Source organism: Saimiri boliviensis, chromosome 16, assembly GCF_048565385.1.
Source record: "Saimiri boliviensis isolate mSaiBol1 chromosome 16, mSaiBol1.pri, whole genome shotgun sequence".
NCBI classification, from domain to species: domain Eukaryota; kingdom Metazoa; phylum Chordata; class Mammalia; order Primates; family Cebidae; genus Saimiri; species Saimiri boliviensis.
The window spans coordinates 46175272-46188101 of NC_133464.1; the positions used below are offsets into that span (position 1 = coordinate 46175272).

The 12830-nt window shown below is 36.5% G+C and overlaps 1 long non-coding RNA gene across 1 annotated transcript; it reads left to right on the top strand.

Moving 5' to 3' along the window:
• The first annotated feature begins 7993 nt into the window (after positions 1-7993).
• Positions 7994-9025, top strand: LOC141581538 (uncharacterized). The gene is made up of 2 exons (XR_012514235.1): positions 7994-8329; positions 8692-9025. It is a non-coding gene; the product is annotated as an uncharacterized LOC141581538 (long non-coding RNA).
• The last annotated feature ends 3805 nt before the right edge of the window (positions 9026-12830 follow it).

The following is a 12830-nucleotide window of genomic DNA, read 5'->3' on the forward strand; positions in this document are numbered from 1 at the left end:
AAGGTAGATAAATCCAAGAAGATGATAAAAAAAAAAAAAAAAAAAAAAAAAAAAAAAAAAAACAGAGCAAAATGTTGAAAATCCCAAAAACTAAAATGCCTCTTCTCCTCCAAAGAATCAAGGCTCCTCACCAGCAAGGGAACAAAACTGGATGGAGAATGAGTTTGATGAATTGACAGAAGTAGGCTTCAGAAGGTAGGTTATAACAAACTCCTCCGAGCTAAAGGAGCATATTCTAACACAATGCAAGGAAGGTAAGAACCTTGATAAAAAGATTACAGGAACTGCTAACTAGAACAACCAATATAGAGAAAGACATAAATGACCCAATGGAGCTGAAAAAATCACAGTACAAGAACTTTGTGAAGGACAAATATCAATAGCTGAATCAATAAGCAAAAGAAAGGATATCAGAGATTGAAGATCAACTTAATGAAATAAAGCATGAAGATAAGATTAGAGAAAAAAGAATGGAAAGTAACAAAAGCCTCCAAGAAATATGGGACTATGTGAAAAGACCAAACTTATGATTTATTGGTGTACCTGAAAGTGATGGGGAGAATGGAACCAAGTTGGAAGACAGTGTTTAGGGTATTATCCAGGAGAAATTCCCCAACCTAGAAAGACCAACATTCAAATTCAGGAAATACAGAGAATACCACTAAGATACTCCTTGAGAAATCAATCCCAAGATACATAATCATCAGATTCACCAAGGTTGAAATGAAGGAAAAATGTTAAGGGCAGCCAGAGAGAAAGGTTGAGTTACCTACAAAGGCAAGTCCATCAGACTAATAGCAGATCTCTCTGCAGAAACCATAGAAACCAGAATAGAGTGGAGGCCAATATTCAACATTCTTAAAGCAAAGAATTTCCAACCTAGAATTTCATATCTAGCCAAACTGAACTTCATAAGTGAGGGAGAAATAAAACCCTTCACAGACAAGCAAATGCTGAGGGATTTTGTTGCCACCAGACCTGCCTTACAAGAGCTCCTGAAGGAAGCACTAAATATGGGAAGGAAAAATCCATACCAACCACTGCAAAACCATGCTAAAATATAAAGACCAACAACACTGTGAAGAAACTGCATTGAATAAAGTGTAAAATAAGAAGCTAGCATCATGATGACAGGATCAAATTCACACATAACAATTTAACCTTAAAGGTGAATGGGCTAGATGCCCCAATTAAAAGACACAGACTGGCAAATTGGATAAAGAGTCAAGATCCATATGTGTACTATATTCAGGAGTCCCAACTCAAATGCAAAGATACACAGAGACTCAAAATAAGAAGACAGAGGAATATTTATGAAGCAAATGGAAAACAACAGAAAAGCAGGGGTTGCAATCCTAGTCTCTGATAAAACAGGTTTTAAACAAAAATATTACAAATGACAAAGAAGTGCATTACATAATGGTAAAGGGATAAATGCAACAAGAAGAGCTAATTATCCTAAATATATGCACCCAATAATACAGGAGCACCCAGATTCATAAACCAAGTTCTTACAGACCTACAAAGAGACATAGACTCCCACACAATAATGTTGGGAGACCTTAACACCCCACTGTCAATATTAGATCAATGAGACATAAAATTAACAAGGATATTCAGGACTTGAAATAAGCTCTGGACCAAGCAGACCTAATAGACATCTACAGAACTCTCCATCTCAAGTCAACAGAATATACATTCTTTTCAGCATCACATAGCACTTATTCTAAAACTGACCATGTAATTCAAAGTAAAATACTCCTCAGCCAATGTAAAGGAATGGAAATCTTAACAAACAGTCTCTCAGATTACAGTGCAATCAAATTAGAACTCAGAATTAAGAAACTCACTCAAAAACCACAAAACTACATGAAAACTGAACAACCTGCTCTGGAATGACTCCTGGGTAAATAACAAAATCAAGGCAGAAATAAAAAAGTTTTTTGAAACCCATGAGAACAAAAACACAACATACCAGAATCTCTGGGAAACAGCCAAAGCAGTGTTTAGAGGGAAAGTTATAGCATTACTTGCCCACAGTAGAAAACAGTAAAGACCTAAAATTGACACCTTAACATCACAATTAAAATAACGACAGAAGCAAGAACAAATAAATTCAAAAGCTAGCAGAAGACAAAAACTATCTAAGATCAGAGCAGAACTTCTGAAGAAGATAGAAACACGAAAAACCCTTCAAAAGATTAATAAATCCAGGAGCTGATTCTATGAAAAGATTAACAATGTTGATAGGCTCCTAGCCAGACTAATAAGAAAAAAGAGAAGAATAAAAGAGACACAAAACAAATTGATAAATGGGATATCATCACTGATTCCACAGAAATAAAAACTATCATCAGATAATACTATGAACACCTCTATGTAAATAAATAGAAAACCTAGAATAAATGGATAAATTCCTGAACACATACACCCTGCCAAAACTAAGCCAGGAAGCAACTGAATCCCTGACTAGACCAATAACAAGTTCTGACATTGAGGCAGTAATTAATAGCCTAAGAACCAATAAAAGCCCAGGTCCAGATGGATTCACAGCCAAATTCTACCAGAGGTACAAATAGGAGCTGGTTCCATTCCTTCTGAAACTATTCCAAACAACAGAAAAAGAGGGACTCCTCCCTAACTAATTTCATGGGGCCAATATCATCCTGATAACAAAAGCAGAGACACAACTAAAAAAGAAAATTTTAGGTCAATATCCTAGATGAACATTGATGCAGATATCCTCAATAAAATACTAGCAAATTGAATCCAGCAGCACATCAAAAAGCTTATCCATCATGATCAAGTCAGCTTCATCCCTGGAATGAAAGGCTTGTTTAACATGTGCAAACCAGTAAATTTTTCCATCACATAAACAAAACCAGTGACAAAAACCACATTATCTCACTAGATGCAGAAAAGGGCTTCAATAAAATTCAACACCCTTTCATCATAAAAACACTCAAAAAACTAGGTATTAATGGAACATATATCAAAATAATAAAAGGTATTTATGACAAATGCACAGCCAATATAATCCTGAATGGGCAAAAGCTGGAGGCATTCCCTTTGAAAACTGGCATAAGACAAGGATGCCCTCTCACCACTCCTATTCAACATAGTATTGGGAGTTCTGGCCAGGGCAATCAGGCACAAAAAAGAAATAAATGTATTTAAATAGGAAGAGAAGATGTCAAATTGTCTCTATTTGCAGATGGCATGATTGCATATTTAGAAAATCCCGTCCTCAGCCCCCAAAACTCCTTAAGATGATAGGCAACTTCAGCAAAGTCTCAGGATACAAAATCAATGTGCCAAAATTACAAGGATTACTATACACCAATAATAGACAAACAGACCCAAATCATGAGTGAACTCCCATTCACAATTTCTACTAAAAAAATAAAATACCTAGGAGTACAACTTACAAGGGATGTGAAGGACCTCTTCATGGAAAACTACAAACCACTGCTAAAGAAAATAAGAGAAGACACAAACAAATGGAAAAACATTCCATGCTCATGGTTAGTAAGAATCAATATCATGAAAATGGCCACTCTGCCCAAAGTAATATATAGATTCAATACTATTCCTATCAAGCTATCATTGAATTTCTTCACAGAATCAGAAAAAATGACCTTACATTTCATATGTAACCAAAAAAGAGCCCACATAGCCAAGACAATCCTAAGCAAAAAGAACAAAGCTGCATCTCACTACCTGACTTCAAACTATACTACAAGGCTACAGTAACCAAAACAGCATGATACTGGTACCAAAACAGATACATAGAACAATAGAACAGAACAGAACAGAGAACTCAGAAATAATACCACACTTCTACAACCATCAGATCTTTGAAAAACCCAACAAAAATGAGTAATGTGGAAAGGATTCCCTATTTTATAAATGGTGTTGGGAAAACTGGCTAGCCATGTGCAGAAAATTGAAACTGTACCCCTTCCTTACACCTTATACAAAAATTAACTCAAGATGGATTAAAGACTTAAATGTAAGACTTAAAACCATAAAAACCCTAGAAGAAAACCTAGGCAGTACCATTCAGGACAAAAGCATGGGCCAAGACTTCATGACTTAAACACCAAAAGCAATTGCAACAAAAGCCAAAATTAACAAATAAGATCTAAGGGGCCTAACTAAAGAGCTTCTGTACAGCAAAAGAAACTATCATCAGAGTAAATGGGCAACCTACAGAATGAAAGATAATCTTTGCAATCTATCCATCTGACAAAGAGATAATAAACAGAATCTACAAGGAACTGAAACAAATTTACAAGAAATAAAATAACCCCATTAAAAAGTGGGCAAAGGCTATGAACAGACACTTCTCAAAAGAAGACATTTATGTGGCCAACAAACACGAGAAAAAGCTCATCACTGGATATTATAGAAATGCAAATCAAAACCACAATGAGATACCCTCTTACACCAGTTAGAATGCCAATCATTAAAAAGTCAGGAAACAACAGATGCTGGAAAGGATGTGGAGAAGTAGGAACACATTTACATTGTTGGTGTGTAAATTAGTTCAAGCATTGTGGAAGACTGTGGCAATTCCTCAGTGATTTAGACCAAGAAATACCATTTGACCCAGCAATCCCATTACTGGTATATACCCAAAGGATTAGAAAACATTCTATTATAAAGAAACATGCACACGTATGTTTATTGTGGCACTATATGCAATAGCAAGACTTGGAACCAACCCAAATGCTCATCAACGATAGACTGGATAAAGAAAATGTGGCATATATACACCATGGAATACTATGCAGCCATACAAAATGAGTTCATGTCCTATGCAGGGACATGGATGAAGCTGCAAATCATCATTCTCAGCAAACTAACACAGAAACAGAAAACCAAACACAGCATGTTCTCTCTCATAAGTGGGTGTTGAACAATGAGAACACATGGACACAGGGAGGGGAATGTCACACTCTGTGGCCTGTCAGCGGGTTGCAGATAGAGGGAGGGATAGCATTAGGAGAAATACCTAATGTATGTGATAGGTTGATGGTTGCAGCAAACTACCATGGCACATGTATACCTATGTAACACATCTGCACGTTTTGCACATATATCCAAACTTAAAGTATAATTAATAATAATACAAGAACAAAATATAACATAAAAAATTATTACTAAAATAATGTTACAGTAGGTAGCTAGTCAGACCTGAGCCCGACAAGAGAAGTCTGTCCCCTACACACACATCAGAAATGTCAGATGACCATAGGTGTTAGTTAGGCAGTTGTTAACTGTCTTTCTAAGACAACGGGATCACAGCTAGTGCCAGGGAAAGGCAGTCTCTCAAAGAGAAACAGTTGAAACTAGTAAATAGCAGCTTCTTGATAAGATCTCAGCAGTTGGGTGAGCAGGCTCAGGTTTGTGCATAGAGGCAGAATGGTGGAATTTAACTGGTGTATGAACTTCTAGGAACATATGACTGGTAAGGGAGAATGCTGCAAGTGAGCATGCATAAAACTCCAGTGAACACACTGTGCATGCTCCTCTCCCAAGCGCTAGTAGGTCACTGCACACACAGATAGCCCACCCCAAGAGAAGAATCAGGAGAGAGGTAACATAAGACACCAGAAGCATGCCGACATACAAAACCACAAGTAAGAAGGTCAAATCATGCTCTTTATCTCTCAAGTCACCCACTTGGCCCTAGTCCAAGTGTACTGTTACTTTCTATTATGCTGGCTCTAAGGCTTTCTAACAAACTTTCACTCTGCTCTAAAACTTGCCTTGATCTCTCCCTTTACGTCATACTCCACTCAGTTCCAGTCTTTCTTCTGAGGAGGCAAGAATGGAGGTTGAGGTTGATATAGACCTGTACAAGATTTGCTGCTGGTAACAGTAGTACTTAAAACATGTAGAAATTCATAATCATTATATTCAGAGGTGTAGGTATAAAACTTGTTAGCTTTTTTTGGGGGGGGAGGGGAAAGTTGTATTCTAAAATGCTACTCTTCTGCCGTACTTGTAAATACAAGCAAAGTTGACTTACAGAATTACATGGTATACTGTACATTTCTTACCTTTGGTGAAGTAAAGTGGCAGTTCTGTACCATCAACTCTTTCAGGATCATCTTAAATTGAAATATTTTCTTTTCCTTTTTTAAAATATGATGCCACAGGCCTTTACTCAATCTTAAATTAATTCTAACCATTATCTCAAAGGCAAAGCTGAAAAAAAGGTCATCAGGGAAAATAATGTTTCTTAAGAAATGATCAGGAATAAAGGACATTCTAAAACTGAAGGCACAAAACAGTCTAGTTTCTACATATAGAGCAAAAACAACCAATATTTACCTATGTGTTTAAGGAGAGAATTACTTTCTTTCTGAAAGGATTATTTATTACAGTCTCATTGCTCCTGTGATGTATTGAATGGTTGACATTGTTATAGAAAATCAATTGCATTCAGTCTGAGAAAGTCGTCTTATATGCATTCAAACCTGACAGTTGCATAAATCAGTATTTTTGTGTTAAAACCAGCCAAAAACAAAATGAAATTCATTTGTTTACTTTCTTAAACAGAGGTGATTGCTACTTTGTTTTCCTTTAGAAAGAACTACATTGTGAATTGACTTTGAACTGCCCAGTAAAGTTGAGCTGTGGAGGGTGTCTCTTTATAAAAATATAATTAGAAAATAAGTTTTCAATGTATTTGCATCTTATTCATTGAGCAAGAAGAGCTTTTTCTGCTCTAGGAAAAAGTAACCTTTTAAAATTACATGTCAAGTATTTAGTGCAGACTTTTACAAACATCTAATGACAATAAACAACTAAAATAAATAATTACTTTTGACTCTTTTACCATTACAGTTGAAAATATCAGAATTGTCTTAAATATTGTTCAGTACCAAAATGGATTTTAAAATTGAATATTAACCTTTAATCACTACATCTTTCTTAAAGTTTTATGTATCTAGATACTTAAGAGTTATAGTAAATCATTTCTGACCATTACATGTTTATTTCAATCCCAGGATTACTTAAATATCTCTGTTTACATTCCTTACTCAATGTGTAGTGCAAGTTTCAACTCTATTAGGATAATCAGTTATCTAGATGTTTTACTTTGCTTTGTTTTTAATGTAAAACCTTAGGGCTATTAATATGCACTGGGCTTCCTGCCTCTTTTTTTTTTTTTTTTTTTTTTGTGTGTGTGTGTGACCATTTCTTGCTCTGTTGCCACACTAGAGTGCAGTGGCATGATCTCGGCTCACTGCAACCTCCACCTCCCAGGTTCAAGCAATTCTTCTACTTCAGCCTCCCAAGCAGCTAGGACTACAGGCACATGCCACCACACCCAGCTAAATTTTGTATTTTCAGTAGAGACAGGGTTTCACCATATTGGCCAGGCTGGTCTCCATCTCCTGAGCTTGTGATCACCTGCCTTAGCCTCCCAAAGTGCTGGGATTACAGGCATGAGCCACCACACCCGGCCACCTCTTCTTAATCTCTCTACATCTTACACATCCTTCAATAGAAACTTGAGTTACTGGGTCCCCACACAATTATCTTGGACAACCTCAGCCAACAGTTCTCTTTTTTTTGAGCTGCACATATCTGTAATTTTTAATCTGTATATTCTGTATCACTCTATAATAAACTAAAGTTGTAATAAACTAAAGAACTATTTGCATAGTAAGCATATAATAAGCATTTTAAAGATACAATTTAGTAAGTGTTGTTATATGTATATACCTATAAAACCTACTTCGCAATCAAGATAGAGAATGGATATATCACTCCCAAATTTTTCCTATTCCCCTTGTAATCCCCTTTCCTCTCATTTACCCATCTTCCAGCAGAGGTCATTTATTAATTTAGGAGAGTAGAGTGATTTTTTTATGTACTTTTTCTCATAAATTTAATCTTAGCTTAATCTTTACTGCCTCTGGTATATATGACTGAATGTTCATTAAGAAACACTATTGTGCACCATAGGATGGTGCACTGAAATGGAAAGGGTATTTGGTTTCCCTGTCCACTATACTGACGTCTCCAACATGAGCCGCTTGGCGAGGCAGAGACTGCTGGGCCGGTCATGGAGCGTGCCAGTCATCCGCCACCTCTTCGCTCCGCTGAAGGAGTATTTTGCGTGTGTGTAAGGGACATGGGGGCAAACTGAGGTAGCGACACAAAGCTAAACAAACAAAAAAACACAAAACATAATAAAACACCGAGAACGTGAGGATGGAGAGAAGTATCAGCACCCAGAAGAGAAAAAGGAATTTAAAACAAAAACCACAGAGGCGGAAATACCGGAGGGCTTTGCCTTGCGAAAAGGGTTGGACATCATCTCCTGATTTTTCAATGTTATTCTTCAGTCCTATTTAAAAACAAAACCAAACTCCCTCCCCTTCCTCCCCCTCCCGCTCCTTTTTTTTTTTTTTTTCCCGATCAGACCTTTTGTTTTCTACTCTTTTCAGAGGGGTTTTCTGTTTGTTTGGGTTTTGTTTCTTGCTGTGACTGAAACAAGGTTATTTCAGCAAAAACCAGTAACAAAAAATAGTAACAATACCTTGCAGAGGAAAGGTGGGAGAGAGGAAAAAAGGAAATTCTATAGAAATCTATATATTGGGTTTTTTTTGTTGTTGTTTTGTTTTGTTTTGTTTTGTTTTGTTACTATATATCTTTTTTTGTCTCTAGCCTGATCAGATAGGAGCACAAGCAGGGGACGGACAGAGAGAGACACTCAGGCGGCCGCATTCCCTCCCAGCCACTGAGCTGTCGTGCCCGCACCATTCCTGGTCACGCAAAACAGAACCCAGTTAGCAGCAGGGAGACGAGAACACCACACAAGACACTTTTCTACAGTATTTCAGGTGCCTACCACACAGGAAACCTTGAAGAAAATCAGTTTCTAGAAGCCGCTGTTACCTCTTGTTTACAGTTTATATATATATGATAGATATGAGATATATATATAAAAGGTACTGTTAACTACTGTAAAAAAAAAAAAAAAAAAAAAAAAGAAAAGAAACACTATTGTTTAATTTTCTTCTGTACATTTCCAGAACATTTAACTGTGCCTAACACATATTATGTCCTCAGTAAGTTTTACTGAAGAACAAACTAATGAACAGTTAGTTATAAAAATTTATTAAACAGAGAAACAAATATTAAGGGAAATTATACTTAACATAAAAGCATAGATTATGGATATTTGATTAGTGTTAGCCAGCAGTGCAAATAAAATAAAAGCTGGTCAGTAGCTATTCAGATTATTAATAATAAATAGGCAATTATAATAAGTATTGTAAAGCATTATATTGAGAAAAATGGTGGTGCCTATGGCATATAAAAAAGGGACTTAGTAGAAGCCTGAACTTAAATCAGGCTTTGAAAAATTGATTTGCATAGTCATTGGTAGTACCCTGTCCAAATGCCATTCTAAGGCACATGCCTTGCTCTAGTTTTATAAGAAAGTGCCAAGCAAACAAAACCAAATTAATCTTAATGCCAATAATGTGTGAACTAAAGAAAACTGATATAGGAGTTTAAAAATTATTTACACAAATAATGAGGGTAAGGAAGGCCTTGGTAAGGCTTTCCTTTCAATGAAAAGCAGCCCCACAATCATTTTCTTTTCTAATGAAGAGCAGTCTATAAAATCAAGCTGCAAACATAGACAAGCACGCTAGAAGTTTGCACAAATGAATGCTGGCAGCTGTGCCAACGGGAAAAGGCTACCTGGGGCTACGCATGTCCAACATGGCAGCTCCATCATTTTCCCTTCTCTTTGTTAGCCGCGTGTACAGTAAGGAGCAGGCCATATGGCACTGGTCAATCAAATAACCCATTTGCATAATAAGAAGATTAGGGTAGGGTAGCCAGCTTCCTCTTGCTATGTAAATATCACACCTGGTCCAACCAATCTGTGGGTGCTATGTAAATCAGATACTGCCTCCTCAGGCCTGTCTATAAAATCTGCAGCACTTTGCTGCCAGGCCAGAAGTCCCACTTGAACACCACTCTGTCTCTCAAGAGAGAGAGCTGTTCTCCTTTCTCTTTCTTTTACGTGTTAGACCTCCACTCTTAACCTCACTCCACATGTGTTCATGACTTTGATTTCCTAGGATAGAGGCAAAAATCCCTCAGGTATTACCGCAGACAAGGACACAGCTTCAAAACCTGATATATCAACTTTCACCATAAAATTTAATGTAAATATGGAAGTATTACATTATTAAGAATATTGACAAATTAATTAATTTATAAGCATGTGCTGTGTAATGACATTTCAGTAAACGACAGATGACATATACTGTAGTGGTCCCATAAAATTATAATGGAGCTGAAAATTTTCTATCACCTAGTGACATTGTAGCCATCATAACGTCATGGTCCACTGTATTACTCACATGTTTGTGGTGATGCTGTGTAAACAAACCTACTCCACTTGCAGTCATATAAAAGTATAGCACTTGTAGAATCTATAAAGAACTCAAACTCAAAAAGAAAAAAAAATTAAAATGTGGGCAAAGAATATGATTAGATATTTCTTAAAAGAAGACACACAAGATGCCAAAAATATATGTGAAAAAGGCAGGGCACAATGGCTCATGTCTATAATCCCAGCACTTTGGGAGGCCAAGGTGGGTGCATCATTTGAGTTCAGGAGTTCAAGACCAGCTTGGGCAACATAGCAAGACCTCATCTCTGCAAAAAAATACAAAAACTATCCAGGTGTGGTCACGTTCACTGGTAGTCCCAGTTCTTCGTGGGGCTGAGGTGGGAGGACCACTTGAGCCTGGGACATCAAGGTTGCACTGAGCCACGAATATACCACTTCACTTCAGCCTGGGCAACAGAGCAAGATCCTGTCTCAAAACAATATATGAAAAAATGCACAGCATCACTAATTATCAGGATGATGAAAATTAAATCCACAGTGAGATACCATCTTATGACACTCAGAATGGCTATTATAAAAAAGTCAAAAAGCAACAGATGTTGGCAAGGATGTGTAAAAGAAGACGCAACACTTAGACACTGTTGGTGATTATGTAAATTAGTACAACCTGAATGGAAAACAGTATGACGATACCTCAAGCAACTAAAAATGGAACTATTGTTTGATCCAACAATACCTCTACTGGTTATCGACCCAAAAGAAAAGAAATCATTACATCGAAAAGATACCAGCTGGGTGTGGTGACTCATGCCTTTAATCTCACCACTTTGAGAGGCTGAGGTGGGGGGCTCATTTAAGCCCAGGAGTTCAAGACCATCGTGGGCAACATAGAAAGATCTTGTCTCTAAAAAAAGATATAAAAATTTGCCAGGTCTGATGGTGCATGTCTGAAGTACCAGCTACTGGGGAGGCTGAGGAAGGAAGATCACCTGAACCCAGGAGTTCAAGACTGCAGTGAGTTATATTCATACCACTGCACTCTAGCCTGGGCAGCAAGGTGAGACCCTGTCACCAAAAAAAAAAAAACAACCCTTTTCCTATGTGTTTACCATAGCACTATTCACAATAGCAAAGTCACAAAATCAACCTAAGTGTCTATCAGTGAATGATTGAAAAAAACAAATTACACACACACACACACACACATATATAAAATACTTCGTTTTATGTATTATGGCTGAGTGGTATTCCATGGTGCAGATGTGTGTATGTATACACACACACGCACTCACACACCATATATACGTATATGTATTTTTTAATTATTTGCTTAGGATAATTATTTGCTTAGGGTAATTAAGAATATTTATTTTGTTTAGGCTAGTGGTCTCTAGTTATGTTCATGTTGCTGCAAAAGACATGATTACATTCTTTTTTATGGCTAAGTAGTATTCCACAATGCAGATATATATATATATATATATATATATATATATATATATATGTATATATATATGTATATATATATATACACACATATACATGCACACACATATATATAGTGTGTATATATGTATATATGTCATATATCTGTATATATGCTGTGTGCATGTATATATATACACAGACTGCACACCGTATATACATATACCACATATATATATATATATATGTATATATATATATACCATACACACACAAACACACACCTACACACATCTGTGCTGTGGAATACTACTCAGCCATAAAAAAAAGAATTTAATCATGTCTCTTGCAGCAACATGAACAGAACTAGAGACCATTAGCCTAAGCAATATAACCCAGAAACAAAGTAGTTGAATATCACATATTCTTACTGATTAAGTGGGAGCTAAACAATGGACACAAATGGACATACAGAGTGGAAAAGTAGACACTGGAGACTCTTAAAAGTAAGAGGGTAGGAGGCCGGTAAGGTAGGAAATACTACCTATTGATTACAATGTTCATTATTCAGGCGATGAGTACACTAAAAGCCCAAACTTCACTCCTGTACAATATATGCATGTCAGAAATTCACACTTTTACCACTAAATCTATAAAAATAAAAATGAAAAATAAATATAGCACATACAATTATATACAGTGCATAGTATTTCATGGTGGTATAAATGACTGTTGCCTGATTAAGTATTCACTATACTATAGTTTTTATTATTATTTTAAAGTGTACTCCTTCTGCTTAAATTAAAAAAAAAAAAAAAAGTTAATAGTAAAGAGACTCAGACAGGTCCTTCAGGAAGTATTCCAAAATAAGGCACCATTATCACAGGAGATGATGGCTTCATGTGGGTTACTATCCCTAAAAACCTTCTAGTGAGTCAAGATGTGGAAGTGGAAGACAGTGATACTGATGATCCCAACCTTGTGTTGGCCCAGGCTAAGATGTGTG